This window comes from Schistocerca americana, chromosome 3, assembly GCF_021461395.2.
Source record: "Schistocerca americana isolate TAMUIC-IGC-003095 chromosome 3, iqSchAmer2.1, whole genome shotgun sequence".
Lineage (NCBI taxonomy): Eukaryota > Metazoa > Arthropoda > Insecta > Orthoptera > Acrididae > Schistocerca > Schistocerca americana.
In genome coordinates this window covers 207,302,125-207,321,095 of record NC_060121.1, presented here as the reverse complement: position 1 = coordinate 207,321,095, position 18,971 = coordinate 207,302,125, and the positions used below count along the sequence as shown (strand labels likewise).

Here is an 18,971-nt window from a genome sequence, read left to right as displayed (position 1 = left end):
GTACTGGTCCCTGGTCTGAGTTGCAGCAACTTTAGAAAATCTCACGCATCCTCCACAAATGTAATACATACTCAGCAGTTAAACTGAGCAACATTAGGAATTTAATCTTGTTCAACATTTTGTCCCCATTGTGACATGCAGACTCTTACTCGTGACCTCCACCGTCACATCCATAACTAACAAAAAATGAAACATAAAACTCAACCTCTTATCAAACAATGCACCTCAATCGTAATCCCAAACCTGAAAATGAATCTATTGCTCGTAACTGTCAACATCAAAATAACTTACTAACAAACTGTCACAAAGTCTTCTAATATTATTATCACAAACAGCATTCATGGAGTCCAGTGTCACTAACACCACCGCCAATGAATTAAAAAAAATAAAAATCCCACACTAGAGCACGCCACAGCATACTGCAACACGCCCTCTGCAAACACTACACACAACAAACACGCTGTGCCACTGTGACATCACATAAAACAATACAGTTACATCATGGGTCAAAGAAAGTTACATCATGGTCAAAGAAAACAACTGGTATTGAATGCCTGAGTTGACCCGAGATTAGTTGTTAATTGAGGGAGGGGTGGAAAAATGGGGAAAGGGGCAACAGCAATTTCGAAAATTTCACTAATAACCTTTTCTCTTATAAATTTTGTACAAACAACCGGAGGTGTCAATTTGGCCACACTAATGTCATCTCTGAATACAGGAGTGAAGTGTATCCTTTATTGGAAGTAACTCCATACAAGCTGTCAGCTATCAGTGTACAGTCAAAAAACAATCATTTTAGTTTCCAGAGACCTAAAGATTTCATTTTATGACAGTTCATATTCAAATATAGAAGTGATTTTCTTTGCATGAGTAATATTATTCACTAATGTAAAACCAGATTACACTTACTTATATGCTGAGGTCATACTTTTTTTAAACTTTGAACACCATGATTGGAACCTAAATTCTAGAAGATAACCGATTTAGTTCCAGAGACAAGCAAGTAGGCCTATTAACATCATGAATAAAATGTAATTGCAAGAACACAATGAAACTGCTGACCCATGTCAGGACAAATGATTCACAGGCTGGTAATTAGACATGAAACAGCGTGAGATATTATTGCCTGTTCATTATTTCCCAAGTGGAAGAAAATCAGTTGTGAACATCCTGAATGTCTGTCAATGAGCTGATGATACCATTATATGTTTTTATATTATTTGTGTGCTGCTTTAACTGATACAGACACACGAAGAACCAAATGGTGAAAAACTGACTCAAGAAAAAGGAATAGACCTTATCTTGAGAAGGTACAATGAATGAAAGAAAGAACAAGGGAAAGAACAGACTGTTGTCATTTTAGGCTGCACAATTGCGAGCCTGTATTTACAAAGAAAACTAAGTGCTAACACATACTTTACCAAACAATTATCTGATTGCTCTAATTCATTAGGTTGAGTTTAAGTTTTAGCATAAGTTTGTAGGTAATTCCTTTTTGATGATCACCTAGGAGAAAAAAAAAAATCTTAGATGAATAGTTAACACAAAGCATGTTCAAAAAGCCAGTGTACTGTGACCAGAACAAGCTGTGGTTTTTTGAAAGTTGGCAACACTTTAGTGGTAGAGGGGGATCCCCTGACCACAATCAGCATCCTATGAAAAAAGTAGAACACAAACTCTCACTGTAGTGTCCAGTTGCATGAAAAATGTTAATAAGAATCCCGCCAAGTGCAAGCCACATGCTATGATCCACTTCACACTCATGGAAGAAACAACACCTACCAATTTTTTTCATAAATAATTAATGCGTTTAAATGGTGCAGGGAGATTACTGGATCAGAACAAATGTCCATGGCGAACAGAGCAGTGGATAACCCATTTTGACTGATGAGTTAGTAAAAAAAAAAAAAATCAAGGAAACACTTCGTGACAACCGTTGATTGTCAGTGGATGAAATTTCTGCAGTGCCTCTACAACTCTCTTATATGAGACACTAAAAGTATGCTAGGATTTCGGAAACAGTGCACAAGATGAGTCCCAAAACAGCTGACAGAGCAGCACAAGAAAAACTGGGTCAATAGTGCGCACAAGTTTCTTGAGTTTCTTTAATTACAGGGCAAGGATTGTCTGAGCTCTAGAATGACTGGAGATGAAATGTATCTGATATGAAAAGACAGTTGTCACAGTGGCATCACACCAATTCCCTACCTGCCAAAGAATTCACAACCACAATCTTTAGGGAGGGGGTGGGGGGGGGGGGGGGGGGAGGGGGAAATCATGACCTTACTGTTTAGGGGCCGATTTCATTTGAATTTCTGCCTCAGGAGAACATCAATGCACAACATTATTTTGAGACCCTAAAAAAAATTAAAAAGAAGTGATAAAAGCAAAAGAGGAGTGTGCTTGTTGCACAACAATGCCCATCTTCACACAGCCTTAGCCAACACGGCACCCTTAGACCCATTTGGTTGGGATGTTCTTAATCACCCCCTATGTTTCCCTGATTTGGCACCTCCAGATTATCAGTTTTTCACCTCCCTGAAAGCACACATCGGTGGAATTAAATTTTAAATTGACGAGCAGGTACAAAAAGTGGTTTCAAAGTGGAAGAAGGAAATGGTGGAAGAGTTCTTCAAGGAGAGCAGAAGCAGCTCATACCAAAGCTCACCACATGCACTGAATGGGAGAGTGATTATGTGAAAAAATAGTCAACAAGTGTATCAACAATATCCAGTAATTTTTTTCAAATACACTTTTCTACGAAAAATATAAAAATCGAGTACTCTTATTTTTTGTGCTTGCCTCATACAAAGGAAAAAAATGTCCAGGTTCATTTAGTTCTTTCCCAATAAAATAGAGACATCAACAGCTTCAGTTTCTTAGTACTGTTGACATAAAAGTGAAGTATGTTTGGGAAGCATTCCCACACCTCTATACAGAGAATATACATTTATGTAATCACCTGTTTGGAAGGTACATTTTCTGTGCCTCTCACTGAAATTTCTGAAGAAAGGAAGAAATTTGATGACAGACATCTTCATTCCTACTCTTCAACTTGCTTATGAGTTCCAAGTGAAGGAAGCATTGTAAATAATAAAAATAAACAAGATCCATCATACAGTAAATAATAAAAATAAACAAGATCCATCATACAACCCCAAAGAAGAGAAACTTATCCACAAGGTACACTCCAACGTACTGTGAATAGAATGGAGGCAGATGTTCAGTTCGATCATCCACATTTAGGATTTTCATGATTTTCATAAATCATTTCAGGCAAATTCCATGATGTTTCCTTAGATAAGACTACAGCAAATCACCTGACCTCTCATCACAAAACATATGTATAGTCGTAAGTCTGTATGTATATCTAGCTTATGTTTCTCCCTGTATTAAGCTGACAAATCCTGTATCGTTATGAAATGATCTTTGGATGAATAAATTACTAAAACTAATACTGTAAATTACAGTTGCAATCAACTGTTCATTGTGGCCAGGAAATCAGATATCACTGCACGAAATATTGTTTCTTTGGGGGAATCTAGTAAACATCATACAGTGACAACATTCAAATTACAGAAAGGGACACAGGAATATCAACCAAAAACAGTAATTGCAGTCACTGTAAAAATCTGTTTAAAGACTTAGGGGTTTTAATACTAATAATTATTACACTGACAGTTCTATTTATTATCATGGAGCAAATGCCAAATCTAACTTATTAAACATATCAAAAAAACTTAAAACTGTGTGTTCCACAAGGAAATTAAACTATATAATGAGTTGTCAAAGAAACAATAGGAGTGATTAAAACAAACATCTTTAAAAGTTCACCTAAAGCATACATCTTGTAAGGTGAGGCCACAGTGTTGGGCTCACAGATTTACTTCAAACTTTGCACACCTCTAGTAGGTCATTAAAAACAAAATAATGTACAAGTAGTAAGGTGCACTACTCTGACAATTCAGAGAAAATCGCATGAGAATTTTTACACGTCTATTATGTGCCTTATATATCAATGCATAGTAGCCGAAAATCGGAGTTCATTAGTCATCAAGTGATTAGCGTTCGAGCTTCGTCAGACATACGTGTTTGAGGTGACGGTTCGACTCCCACTCAAACTTAATTATTAATCTATTTTTTCATTCATCACTAGTCATTTAATTTAATTTATATGACATTTGAGATGTAATATAATGAGAACAAAAGAAAAACGATGTGTATTTGTATGAAGTTTCAGTTTATGTTATAGCTCATGAAAAATACCATCCTGCAACATGTGACATCGAGAGCACATCTGACAATGAATTTTACACTAGTCTTGTTGTCTGGCACATTGTTACTTACTGTATTACTGATTGTGAATAGCGTCGTTCGCATCATTATTTATCGAGGTTTGATTTGGCTTTTCAAGCCTGTTCCTCAACCCTGAAAATTTTATTAGAAATAGTAAATAATCAAATAACACATGAAATTCACGGCGACTTCATGAAAATGCACGTCGTTTTTTTTGTCCCCGTTATATTACCTCTCAAAACTCGTATAAATTCAATAATGTGACCAGTGATGGAAAAAAATATCGATTAAAAAATAAGTGATGGCAGGATTTGAACCATAGCCTCATGCACAAGTCTTTCGCTATGCGCCAACAGTAACCGCTTGATAACAATGACTTCTTACTGCCGGCACCTTCACATAGATAGACCAGTTACATAATAAGCAGCATAAAATTTCCCTTGTGATTTTCTTGGAATTGCCTGAGTAGTGCACCTTACTACTTGCACATTATACTGTTTTTTATGGCCTAATAAAAGAGTACACAGTTTGTAGTGAATCTGTGATCCCAATGTCGTGGCCTCCCCTTCTTAAATAAAATACCAAACAGCATAGGTTTACCCTAAATAAAAGAAAGTAAGAAATGGTGAAACAAGAACACATCTCTGCCATACACTTTCGTATTATACTGCTTAATATTAGGTAACTCTCTGCCAAAGATTTGAGATGTAAAATGTTAACCGTATTGAGTTCAACATCATCTTATTACACACAGGTGCTAAATCATTTTTTTTTCCCGGACAGAAGTGCAGAAAGAATGTAATTGAGAGGCAGGAATATGTACACGGCCCTGACATCGACCAGAAGTCATGTGGGCAATATGTGCAGGGACCCGTAAGTAATTATAAATATCTGCATGTTTGTTAACATTTGATTATTTTCATTGTTGTATTACGGAAATATGACTACTATACACAAAATCTAACTTGAAACTGTTGCAGTAGTTGGTGGAAGTGTAAGCACATGATCGTCCCCTGGTTTGTGTGCTGCTATGAGAGAAAGAGAGGAGTTGGGAAACAAGCCCACACCTCTTTCTCACAGAGAGGGCAGCACACTGGAATAAACAGCATCAACAGTGCTTGCTAAAATGCTACGGTATGTTGTGTTGTGTAATAGGTAAGGCTGGCAATGGGCGGTAACATTCCACACCATCTGAAAGTCATTCAATTTTCACAGATTTATTCGCTCTCAGAAAAGGGTCAGGTTACACTATGTAATTTCCCTCCACCATGAATTGCTGGTGACTTAATAACTAAGTTTGAATACTCCCACTCTACTGCACTGCTCACTGAAACTTCCACTCATGGGTATCTCACCAGGTCTCTACATATAGGTACAGCTACCATTCTGCTAAGTAATAAGGCCTATAGATAAGTAAATGAACAAGGCGGATATATAATCAATTTGCAAAAAGGCACAACTAATGCCACTTCATATGTTTGTAACATTTCCTGAGAACACAATCCTGCAACTAGTTTCAACACAACATTCAAATATACTGTGGATATAAAATATGCACTACGATTCAAAAAACACTGAGGGGTCAGTTCACAGGGCTGCACACCAAAAATAATTGTTAAATGCATGGGCTAAACACTCAGAAAGCTAATGACGCAATTTGGAGGCTAAAACAATACAAATAAGATTAACCACTCAGCTGATTCTCAACAAACCTTTTGCCACAATTTGACCATGTCAATATGACACTCTACAAACCGTAAAACGTAGTCCATAACTGTAACAGTTAATAAAAATAAACTCACACGAAATAAATTTCTTCCATACAAGAAAACATACAATGTTTTCTGTATAATCAAACGTAAACACCCAGCTGACATCACTGAGAAACGGACAACTGGCACCAAAAGTAATTTATCGTAATTTAGAATCCGGATAACATTTTTAAGGCGCCTTTTAGAAAATTTATCTCTTTACACCGGAGATACAGCCAGTGATCTACCCTTGCCATTGTAACAGCACCGCTGCACAACTGTTTCACCACAATGACACTAGATATGACTTCCACAAGGCCCAAAAATACGAAAAGACATTTACCTGCAAACAAAACACATAATAACTGAAGTGCTAGGTGTTCAACTTTTCGTCACTGTGCAACGGTGTTTTATCATTCCAGGAAAACAAAACCTAATTTGTAGATACACAATGTAGCCCACAAAGACATCATAACCTTACCGTTTCTGTTTACGGCCACAAAAACACTACACTTATTTTAGAATTTGTGTTTACAAATGTCAGTCACGTAATGATCACTACTGAAAACTTTGAAAATGATTTCAAAACACGCAGCAAAATAATTTCAGGAACTACCTGTCCGCCATCTTGTTCAGAAGTGGTTACACGGTACATTCGCTGGAATTAGTATCGTAAATTGATATTTACACAGAAACTATCATTAAATATATTAAGTAAAGCGAACGGTGCGTACTCACCAGAACTGATGGGTAGCACTATTCAGTCAGACAGTACATATTTGCGTATTCTTCATCAAGGCGATCCGATTAGTACACAGGGCATCAGTCCATTGAGCCCGACGTAAATTGAGGATAAAAAGGAAGATATATATATATTCTCAGGTATCGTTCTTTATTTATGCAAAATTATCTACACTTTTGAAGTCAGTTTTTCTTGCTAGTCAGCTATTCGATTCTGGAGCTATGTTCGTAATTTACATTATTCTTTACTCATGTTTCAGCTTCATCATCTACGTGAACTTAGATACAGCCATTTGGTCACTTTGGTGACGTCAACATTATTGCCAACCTTGTGAATGCACCGAGAGCTAGGTCTTCTGAAAAATGAACAGTGCATGTTTGTGGCCACATTTCACCCAACTGTGTTGCTCACACAGTTGACCTATCGATGTTTTACGTTTTAAAAATATCTTTTTCAATATTAAAACTTTGTGTTGTGTCCATTTCCACACCAATTAAAAACGTTGCATGCACTGGATAAACGTGAAGGAAGTGTAGGGGTAAGGGTAGGGGAAACGAAACAAGTCAATGTGGGTGGGTGTTTGCACGCCGGAATACAAGGGGAATAGATGCCCATAATTATTAAATGTTTTGGAAAAATTTAATGCCCATCTTGCACTTTATTACAGTCCGTAGCAAAAATCAGTCTAGGCACTAAAGTATATTACTTATGCGTCGTGTGCATATGACGACGAAATACACAGTTAAAATAGCGTCAACAAAACACACTAGTGGTAAATAGTAAATGTCCAGGGATAATTATTTTAATTGTAGACCTTCCTGCGTCGTAACTAATAACATCTATAATGTAGATATGTTTGTTACATATTTAGAATTATTCTAGTTGTACGCTTTAGTAGGGTTCTTTAGGCCTCTGCACAAATTTTATGCTGTCGAGTAACTTAATCCTTATGTTCATTTGCTATCCTTGAAAAGAAAGAAAAACCATAGCTGTTCAGATCACATAGTTGTATTCACCCTTGACGGGAGTTAATTTTGTGCAAAAACCCGTGAGGAAAAGCCCCAGAAATTAGTTCGCCCTTTACAAGAAGTCAATAGTTACAGAAATAACGTCACAGGGGGGAATAAGAGGTAGGGGAGGATGTACAGAACTCCTAATGTGCGATATACAATACACACACTGTTTCCTGACTGCTATATTAATGGTTTTTGACAACCAATAGTGGCACTTGTTAAAATTAATCTCTAAGATCTCATAAACAGATGGCTACCAGCAAACACATAATTGTGGTTTAATTATTAGTGACTTGGTATCCAGGATGTACATAGAGCACCCAGAACACAAGAAATGTACTCAGTTGGTTAGGCAAGTAAAGTATTAGTGATAAACTTCACATTCATTAACAGCAATAACAGGTTTGCTGTGTTTCTTAAAAGCTGTTCCTGGTACTTCAGCAAAAACATCGGGTGTAGAAGATTTATTTATTTATTCTTTGCCCATGGACTCCAGCTGAAAATCCAGCGAGAGTATTGGGTGTGTCATATAATAGGCTATTAACATCAAACTTGATTTCATTATATATAAATGAAACAAATAATTAAACAGAAATAGTCCATAATCATACAAAGGTATTACATGTTTCACATTATATGTACACACAAATCCAAACAACATACAGAAATGATAATTTTTAAAGGTACATTTCAGTAACGATATAACATATTTAAACACCATCTTAGTATTCACTCAAACTGTATATACATTTCTCTGTGAGATATAGTTTCAAATGATTTTTAAAACATTTTAGGTCTGTTTCTTTTTTAATGATTTTGGGGAGTTGATTAAAAAACCTTTTGCCTGCTTCTTCTGGGGCAGTCATAGACAGTTTTAGATTTCTGTTTATCATGTAGTAATTTTCATTTCCTCTTGTACCGTGTTTGTGTACGTCTTTATTTAGGAGGTGTTTATCACTTGACCTTACCACCATTATGCTTTGGTATTGTACAGTGAATATACTGTCATAATATTATAGTGTACAAAAGCTTGCCTACAGGTCTGTCTTGGTGGTATTTTTGCAATGCATCTCACTGCCCTTTTCTGAATTGTGAATATTCTTTTTAGGTAGCCAGCTTGTGCACTTCCCCATATATGAACTGAATAAGACAAATGTGGGAAGACAAGTCCATAATACATTGATTGAGGACTTTATCATCCACAGTCTTAGCTGTTTTATGCATGATGAAGATCTGTTTGTTTATCTTTTTACACAGTGCATCTATGTGCTCCCCCCATGCCAAATGTTTGTCTATTGTAGTTCCTAGAAAATTTGTGCTGGTTACTTCTTTAATAGTCTTTCCATTTATATTAACATTTATATATAATTTTCACTATGCTTGGTCTGAAATACTACATTTATTGTTTTAGACTGATTCATAAACAGGTTGTTCTGTGTTAAATATTTATTTGCATTTTCGATAGTCAGGAGTGCTTCCTTCTCAAGCTCCTCCTTTGTGTCAGCTGTGCAAATGATTGTTGTGTCATCAGCATACATTATAAGTTTCTGATTTATATAGCTAGGGAAGTCATTTACGTAGAGTATAAATAGTATTGTCCCAAGCACAGACCCTTGCGGCACACCGTGTTTAACTGTTTGTAATTCTGATCTGTAGTTTGTTATGTTTCCCCCACTAGTATGTCTGATTTCTGTGCATTGTTTCCTATTTGTAATGTATGATTTAAGTATGTCATAGCACGTGGAGACAAGGGTCGCTGGGTGTGACATCCGTTTTTAACTGTAATTTATCACTATTGTTAGTTGGAAAACAGTTTTTTCATATCCATCAGCAAAAAGGCATCCTTAACTACTGTATCGAAAACCATTGACTCTGTGAAATAAAATACTTTCCCAGAGAAACTGGGGTGGAATAGAATTGATTGTACAGTAAACCAGAGGGTAATGTCTTATCTAACTAATATAATGCTGAAAGTTACATCTAAAAATTCAACCAATGTAAGCAGGAGAGATTCTTGAGTGGAGAAATCACTTACGGGGTCCACAAGTATGAATCATAGGTACTCTGTTGTTTCTCAGACATGTAAACAACCTTCCATCTTACATACAAGAAGGAGGATTACTTTTTTTGTGGATGACACTAGGACTGTAATCAATCCAAACATATATATGGCAACAGAGTAAATGGTAAATAAGATGCTTAAAAGTGTTATTGAGTGGTTCTCTGTAAATAGTCTCACTCTCAATTTCAAAAAGATACAAAAGATTCAGTTCTGCCCATAAAAAGGTAATAGTGCTACACCAAATACAAGTGTTAACACATGGTGAGGAAATAATAACTAGGATGGAAATGTAAAAATTTGTAACAATTAATTTAGCCACATTTGGACACTGAATGATTGAAAATATTGGGGAGAGACATATCAGTGTGTTGAAATATTTTGTGTATTTTATTCAATAATATTTCTGGGGTGAATCAACTTTAAGAACGAAAGTGTTTATTGCTCAAAAATGTGCATTAAGAATAATATATGGAGCTCACCGATGAACATTTTGTAGACATCTGTGTAAGGTAGACATTTAGATTACTGCCTCCCATTGTATTTATTCCTACAGGAAGTTTGTTGTAAATAATCTGCTATAGTTCAAGAGGATCAATTATGTATATATTACAATATCAAAAAAAAAATTATATTTGTTACTCCACATTAAGGTCATCTTTAGCACAAAAAGGGGTGCACAATGCTGCCACCAAAATTTTTCATCACTTACCCAGGGATAAAAAATATATGACATACAACTAAGTTAAATTTTAAAACAAACTGAAAAAGTTTCTTCTTGATGCCTCCATCCATTCCATAGAAGAATTTCTAATTTTATAATATGTTCAAGGTGACAGGCAAGAATAATTAGTTAGCAAAAGTACTGAAGGAAAAAAATGTAGATGAACATTTGTATCATATTACATGTGAATGCAAAATGACTTGTTCCACTTCATAACAATTAATTGTACAAATGATGTACGGAGCATACAAATAGCTACCTAAATTATCAGTACCATACTTTATGAACATTCCCAGTTCAAACATAATAACTTACCTGTAGCAAAAAGACAAACTCCATTGCAGCCAAGATGGAATCTGTAAACTCCAATAGTGAAAAATGATAGTCCCACATTTCATGTCCTATATGATGGTCTAGAAACTACGGGCAGAAGTAACCAGATGCTTTTGCTGTTTCTAGACTTACAAAAGTATTTGATTCAGCACTAAGTTGACATCTACTAAAGTAAAAACATCATAATGGATAATGAGCTAGATTTTTGACTAAACTGATAACTTCTTCACTGGCAGAATGCAATAAATTGTCTTTGATGGTTAATGCGTTAATAAAAAGCAGTGGAGCTCATGTAATACAGCAAACGGACTGAAACCTGAAATTGAAAACTATGAATTATTTAGGAATAAAGGAGATGTCTCGCTGAAAAGCGGAAGTGCTGTGTCGTCGACATATGCACAAAGAAAGGTAAAGAGCTTTGCTAGCTTTTGGAATGAAATTCCTTTTCATGCTTGTAGGAGAAAACACACACACAGAGTTACCTTAGGTTTAGGTCAGGGAGGTTGCATGAGTAAGGATGTGCTATAAGGATAGCTCCCATCTTTGCAGCTCAGAAAAGCTGTTGGTGGTGGGGAGGATCCAGATGGCACAGGTTCTGAAGTACCCATTGAAATCTCTCATGTTGTGCTCTGCTGCATGTTTTACCACTAGGTGGTCCACCTTGTGTTTGGCAACAGTTTGGCAGTGACCATTCATCATTGTTGACAATTGGTTGGTTGTCATACCAATATAAAACAGAGCACAATGGTTGCAGCACAGCTGGTATATAACATGGCTGCTTTCATAAGTGGTCTGGTTTTCGATGGGGTAGGATAAGCCTGTGACGGGGACTGGAGTAGGAGGTGCTGGGTGGGTGGATTGCACAGGTCACGCACCTGGGTCTTCCACAAGGATATGATCCTCATGGCAGGGGATTTGGGGTGGGAGTGGCATAGGAATGGACTAGGATGTTGTCGAGGTTGGGTGGGTGGCAGAACACCACCTTGGGAGGGGACAGAACTATCTTGGGTATGATGTCCCTCATTTCAGGGCATGATAATAGATAATCAAATCCCTGACAAAGGACACAGTTCCGTCATTCCAGTCCCGGGCAGTGTCCTGTGACAAGGGGGACACTGCTTTGTGACTGGTTTTTGGGATAGATGTGAGGATCAGGTGTATGTGGGGATATATGGCATGGGAAATCTTTTTGTGTATTAGGTTTGGAGGGTATTGCCTGTCTGTAAAGGCCACCTTCAGCATACTGGGCAAGGGAGTTCTCATCACTGCAGATGCGTCAGGTGGCCACGCTGTATGGGAGTGATTTTTTGGGGTGGAAGAGGTGGCAGCTGTCAAACTGCAGGTACTGCTAGTGATTGGTGGGTTTGATGTGAACTGACATGGATGGAGCCATCTGAGAGAAGAAGATAGACATCTAGGAAGGTGGCACGATGGGTGGAGGAGGACCAGATGAAGTGAATGGGAGAGATGGTGTTGAGATTGCGGAGGAATGAGGATAAAGTGTCCTGGCTTTGGGTCAGATTATAAAGATGTCATCAATAAACATGAACCAGACCAGGTGTTTGGGGTTTTGGGAAGCTATGAATGCTTCCTCTAACTGGCCCATGAAGAGGTTGGCATAAGAGCATGACATGCAGGTGCCCATGGTTGTGCCACAAATTTCAAACATGAAGTAGTTATGGGACAGGAAGTACTTGGTTAGGTGTATGAGGAATGAAGTGGTGGGTTTGGAATCTGCAGGGTGTTGGGAGAGGTGGTGTTCAATCGTAGAAATGCCATGGGCATTAGGGATGTTGGTGTATAAGGAGGCTGCATGTAAAGTGACGCGTAGGAACACGGGAGGTAAGGGTGTGCACAGTGGAGAGCTGGTGCAGGAATTGGTTGGTATCAGCAGTGTGGGAGGCTAGGTTTTGGACAATTGGTTGCAGATTTTGGTCAAAAAGGGTCAATATTTTTTCACTGGGGGCACTGTAATCAGCTACAATGGGGCACCCAGGATTGTTTGGTTTGTGGATTTTGGGGAGCATGTAGAAGGTTGGTGTGCAGGCTGTTGTTCGGGTGAGTAGGGAGATGGATTTAGGGGAGAGGTTCTGGGAAGGGCCTAAAGATTTCATCAGTGATTGGAGGTTACGTTGGACTTCTGGGATGGGGTCACTTTGGCAGAGCTTGCAGGTGGAGGTGACAGAGGCCCTCTGCCAGGTAGTCACTCCAGTTCATCACAATAATGTTGGCCATTTTTAGGTTGTATGGGGCAGTCCTTTCTTCTGCAGATTCGTTGTTGTTCTCAGGGAGGGACCTGGGAAAGGATGGTGAGGCCGGGTTGGAAGTTGGGAATTCCTGGAAGGTGACCAGGAGATGGTTAGAATGGAGTGTGGGAAGGTCACAGTTGGATGTTGGTCAGAATTGGGACTGACTGGATTCCTGCCCCAATTTGTACCACCATCCAACCACCCTGCACCCCACCTCACCTCAATACAGTCACTGTGGGGCAGTAAAGAGCTGGCAGCTGACTGAGCACAATGTAGGGAGCCACGAGTATGCATGAGTGTGAGTGTGTTTCTGTGCACGTTTCTCCTACAAGCATGAAAAAGGAATTTTATTCCAAAAGCTAGCGAGCTCTTTCCCTTTTGTTTGTATACCTGTCGATGATGCAGCGCTTCTGCCTTTTGGTATGTCGCCTCCTTTATTCCTAAATAATTCGAAATTCTTAGCCAGAACTTTCTGTACATTATGAAATTGAAAACTGTGATTTTGTTATGAATCTAAGTGGATATTAAAAGAATAGGCTAATCGGAAATGGAGCTGTTTGATTTTTCACAATAGGCAAGAAACTCAAATCCACCAAGATAAAAATTGATACTGCATGCCACTCTGTTTCAACAAGACTCAGTATCAAGAGTGGACAACTTCTAATTATGTCTTTCTATCAATCATCATCAAAATCGTAGAGGAAGACCAAGAGATGAATACACTAAGCAGATTCAGAAGGATGTAGGTTGCAGTAGGTACTGGGAGATGAAGAAGCTTGCACAGGATAGAGTAGCATGGAGAGCTGCATCAAACCAGTCTCAGGACTGAAGAACCACAACAACAACAACAATCAATCATCAGACTCTCCCACTGATCTAACCAAATACTATAGTGAAAAACTCAAGTTCATTAGTATGTTTCCCCCTCTCATACTGTCATCACTGAAGCAGACTTCAGTCATCTGACAATCAATTGGGATATTTACAGTTTCATGAGCAGTGTCCCCAATGAGGCTGCCTGCAAATTAATGGTAACGGCACCCTCTGGAATCTACTTTGACCTGATAGTTCAAAGAAAGTTAGTGAAACTTTGTAAGTAGGCTCCGTCAGGATAGTTTGCATCTGTCTTCAAATATCTACAAAGTCAGTTTCTTTAGCCTCTCTGTGACAATTTCCCATGTGTCAAAAAAAGCTGTGATCATCCGTAATACATCCAATATCCCCTGTCAGACGAGTGGTTTGTAAGCAATCTCCTTTGTAGACCAATTGCATTTCCCCCATTTTCTGCCAATAAATTGAAATGTTTTACCCACAACTGGGAGCATATCTGTTCCATTTTATATTCCTACTGATTGTTACAAACAGGTATTTCATTGTACATCAACACAAATGAACATGCATTTTTGAGAATTTCCAGAAGTTACCATTGTCCTATGCATAATCTAATTTCTAGTAAATCAGCGTTTGTGATTTAGTTACTGTAGCAGATATAGTAACTAACATATTGTGTTACATCTAGTTTTCCCTTAAATATGGGTACTGTACATATGATCTACATTTTTCATACATTAACTCCATTTTCGAGTTTGTTAACAACTATAACTAAAATCAAAAAGTTTTAGGAAACTATTTATTTTTACCATAGGTTTTTCTGTTGCCTTAACAGAAATCTTGTTTCGTTCTTTGTTCAGTTCATATAGGCAATTAGTATTTTTCTAGCTCAACAGATTAAAAGAAAATCAGCAGGGGGATGTTTCCAGAATGAGATTTTCACTCTGCAGCGGAATGTGTGCCGACATGAAACTTCCTGGCAGATGAAAACTGTGTGTCGTGCCAAGACTCAAACTCATGACCTTCGCCATTCGTGGGCAAGTGCTCTACCATCTGAGCTACCCGAGCATGACTCACGCCCCATCTTCACAGCTTTACTTCCGCCAGTAGAGCACTTGCCCGCGAAAGACAAAGGTCCCGAGTTCGAGTCTCAGTCCGGCACACAGTTTTAATCTGACAGGAAGTTTCATAATCAGCAGGCCTAGTCTAAAATTATTTGCTCACTGCCCTGTAATACATTGCACCAGCCAAAATGCAGCCCCACTGTGGATGCCCTTCTTGAACACAGAATGAGTTGTTTGATGTTTGTAAGCAATTGGAAATCACCCTGACTACTATCAAACAATTGGCAGCTGCTGCAAATCAGTGTGTTCAAAGAACTCCTGAGAGTCATGTACCAGTGGTACAGGTACCAAAGGCACCTCAGACACTATCCTTACCTGTGGATCCTGTCTCCTCTGCAGGAAGTGAGGGATCTGACATTGCTCATCCTTTTGGCAGCAGGTAGTGTCTCAATTGTTGATCTAGTAGTTCTATACAGGATGGACGGGGTCCAGGACTCAGGGTGTTACACGGATCATCCTAACCAACAAGTTCATGGTGCTGTCGTTCACTGAAGCTGTGTCAGTGGGACTCAGATCTTCTGGGGAAACCTGTTTTCTCTGCTGTCAAGAGGGGGCAAATGCCAAAGGGTAGAGGATTATTAATTGTCAGCAGTTCAGACATATAGCAAATGATGGCAGCAATGGATAGGAAAAGACACCAGAGGCACTAAGTGTATGTGCGCCTGGGAGTTTCATGTGGCATGTTGAAGAGACTATTCTGGCAGCCATTGATGGAACAGGGTACAACCAATTGCAAGACTGTGGTGCACATTGGAACAAATGATTCATGTCATCTTGGCTCCAAGGTCATACTTTGATCATTCCAGCGACTGGCAGAGAAAGTTCAGAAGACCAGACTTGCAGAAGGGGTTTCAATGAAGCTCATAATTTGCAGCATCATCCCCAGGCCTGATCATGGCCCTTTGGTTCTGAGTTAAGTGGAAGAACTGAACCACAGACATCAAAGGTTCTGTGTCAAGCTAGGCTGTACATCCTATATTTGCGCTATAGGGTTGAGGGCTGTAGGGTGCCCCTAAAAGTGTCAGGTATATAGTATACATCAGAGGCTGCTACCCAAGTACCGTATTTACTCGAATCTAAGCCGCACTTTTTTTCCGCTTTTTTTAATCCAAAAAACCGCCTGCGGCTTAGAATCGAGTGCAAAGGAAGCGGAAGTTCTGAAAAACGTTGGTAGGTGCCGGTACAACTATAACTTCTGCTGTCGAATATATGTAGCGCTACACAGGTATGCTTTGTAGGCACAAAGATAAATACTTTCGCCAAAACCTCTGTGTCAGTAAATAAATTTAAAAAAAAAGGTGGAAGACGAGCTTTTTTTTTTTCTCCGCCCCGAGTTTCGACCACTGCATTTTCATACATTATCCAACGAAGTAAATACAAATTCCGTATTGTTCATCTTCGAATGTAACAGAATTTCAATGTACTACGAAAATCCGACTGGCAAGACTGTTTAGGATGTTTGTCAATATGGCCAACTCTACGTTCTGAATTTTTTCCTACCAGTGAGAAGAGTTGGTTGCTAATAGGAACCTGATGAAATGTGAATCACATGCAGTATTCTCTTCACCATAAGAATAATCGAATATAAACATTTTGCCATGTATTCTTTCGCGTTTGCTGCTATCTCATTTAAATCCTGCCTAATAAACTACGAAACTAGAGTGAGACAACAGCAAACGCGGAAGAATATACGTATCGTGTCATGTTTATATTCGTATTATTCTTATGCCTAATGTGATACAGTCAGAAATGAAGTATGGCGACTGACTAGATTTTTAAATCTAAGATGACTCTAATTTCTGTTCAGAATTTGATGTACTACAGAAGCGGCCGCAAAGATTTTCAAACGGAGAAAAATTTTCGCCGAACTCTCGTTCAGAACATGTTCTGAAATACGCAGTCTATTATTTGGTTCTTGTTGATCATTATCAAAGAAAGCAGCAGTGTAAGTAACAACAAATAGCAGTCTCCTGCCATTGTTTCGCTAATGAGACGATTCCCCCCTCTCTTTTTTTTTTTAATTGTAAGCGGCGGTAGCGCGCACAAAAGCAAGCCGTGCCGCGAGAGGCGACAGGCCGTAAACACGCACTGTCAGAATGCGACAAACAATCCATGACAGTACAGTAATGCATTTTCAGCTTAGGATGACACCTATAACAAAGAAAACGGCACTTATCAGATCAAAGCAAAATAAGCAATCGATTCAAACCAGACAGAGCACGTGAAAAAGGAATGGTACTCGCATAAATACGGACGGAGCGCCTGACGCATAGCAATGGCTACCTGGTAAAGCTTAACTGCTAAGCTTACGACTCAAACCAAACTACTGTCGCTGTATCGTCATTCATTCGACGTAAATTGTGTCTCGTATTACAATGGACTAACTTTGTTTCGATTTGGAGGTGCGGCCTAAAACTTTTCTCTCCCCTTGAATTTCGAGTCGCAAATTTCAGGTGCGGCTTAGATTCGGGATTTTTTTTTTTTTTATTTTTATTTTTTTGCTTTATTTCGAGTCTCATTTTTCAGGTGCGGCTTAGATCCGAGTAAATACGGTAGTTGATTGTGTGCGGAGTGCACACAAGGGTGTTTTTTTTTTTTTTTTTAAGATTAAGTGACTCTCCGTTCAGTCCAAATAACGATAGCTGTAAGAAATCAAGGAGTATCAGTGTAAGATCGAAATAAATTCCTCTCACAAGCGAGAGTATTAAAATCCTAGTGATTAACTGCTAAAGCATTAACAACAAAGTGCCAGAATTCGAAGAGCTCCAGAAAAGCAGTGAAGCTCACATGATACTAGGTACAGAAAGCTGGTTGAAACCTGTTGCAGTATTCAAGAAACTCAAATCCAACGAGATAGAAATTGGAGCTGCATGTGAGATTGTTTGTGCAAGACTCAGTATCAGGGGTGGGCCTAAAATGGTATCTGCATCCTTGTATTACCCACCAGACTCATCTCCTGACATAACCAAAAACTTCAGACGAAACCTCAGTTCTCCAATCAAGCTGTGATCATTGGTGGAGACATTAATAACCCAACAATCAAGTGGGAAAATTACAGTATTGTTAGTGGTGGGGTGGGCATGATAAGAAATCCTGTGAAACCTTGCCAAATGCCTTCTCTGAAAACAACCTAGAACACACAGCTCAGAACCCCACTCATGAAGGAAATTCACTGGATCTGATGGCAACAAATAGACACGACTTCTCTGACAATGTTCACATTGAAACTGATATGAACAAATATGTTCTCTTTCGTTGCGTACTGTCCCATTCCAGCTCCCATCAAAATTAAATTTTCGCCTCCCTTAATTTCTAAATAATTTCTTTTATCTCATTATTTATTTCTTCAATATCTTTCAGTTCTATAGTTTTCGTATAAACCTGTACTGCTGTGGTCGGTGGGAACTTTGTGTTTATCATGACAACAATAATGTATTCACTATGCTGTTCATAGCAACTTACCCACATTCCTATTTTCTTATTCATTATTAAACGTACTCATGCATTACCCCTATTTGAGTTTGTACTTATAACCCTGTATTCACCTGACCAGAAGTCCTGTTCCTCCTGCCACCGAAATTCACTGTCACTATAACTTCAGTCTATCCATGTCCCTTTTTAAATTTTCTAAACTACCTATTCAATTAAGTGACCTAACATTCCTTGGTCCACTAAGTTGTATGCCAGTTTTGTTCCTCTTCATGATGATGTCATCCTTAGTAGTCCCTTCCTCGAGATCCAGAATATTTTACCCAGAAGGTTGCCCATTTCACTTAACCATACAGTAGAGCTGCACTCTCTCGGGAACAGTTACACCAGTACCAGCACAGCCAGGCCATTTTGGTTGAT

General features: G+C 38.6%; 1 protein-coding gene across 5 annotated transcripts in view; it reads right to left on the bottom strand.

Moving 5' to 3' along the window:
• The window catches only part of LOC124607359 (cyclin-dependent kinase 12), a 146,425-nt gene extending 139,369 nt beyond the window's left edge, over positions 1 to 7,056 (bottom strand). For 2 of the 5 annotated variants that reach the window (XM_047139665.1, XM_047139666.1), the window contains exon 1: positions 6,786 to 7,056. The gene's annotated coding sequence lies outside the window, so the exon portion shown is untranslated. Of the gene's footprint in view, positions 1 to 6,098; positions 6,194 to 6,785 lie in introns of those variants that run through there. The other 3 variants (XM_047139661.1, XM_047139664.1, XM_047139662.1) reach the window with 2 other exon arrangements.
• Between the last annotated feature and the right edge of the window lie 11,915 nt (positions 7,057 to 18,971).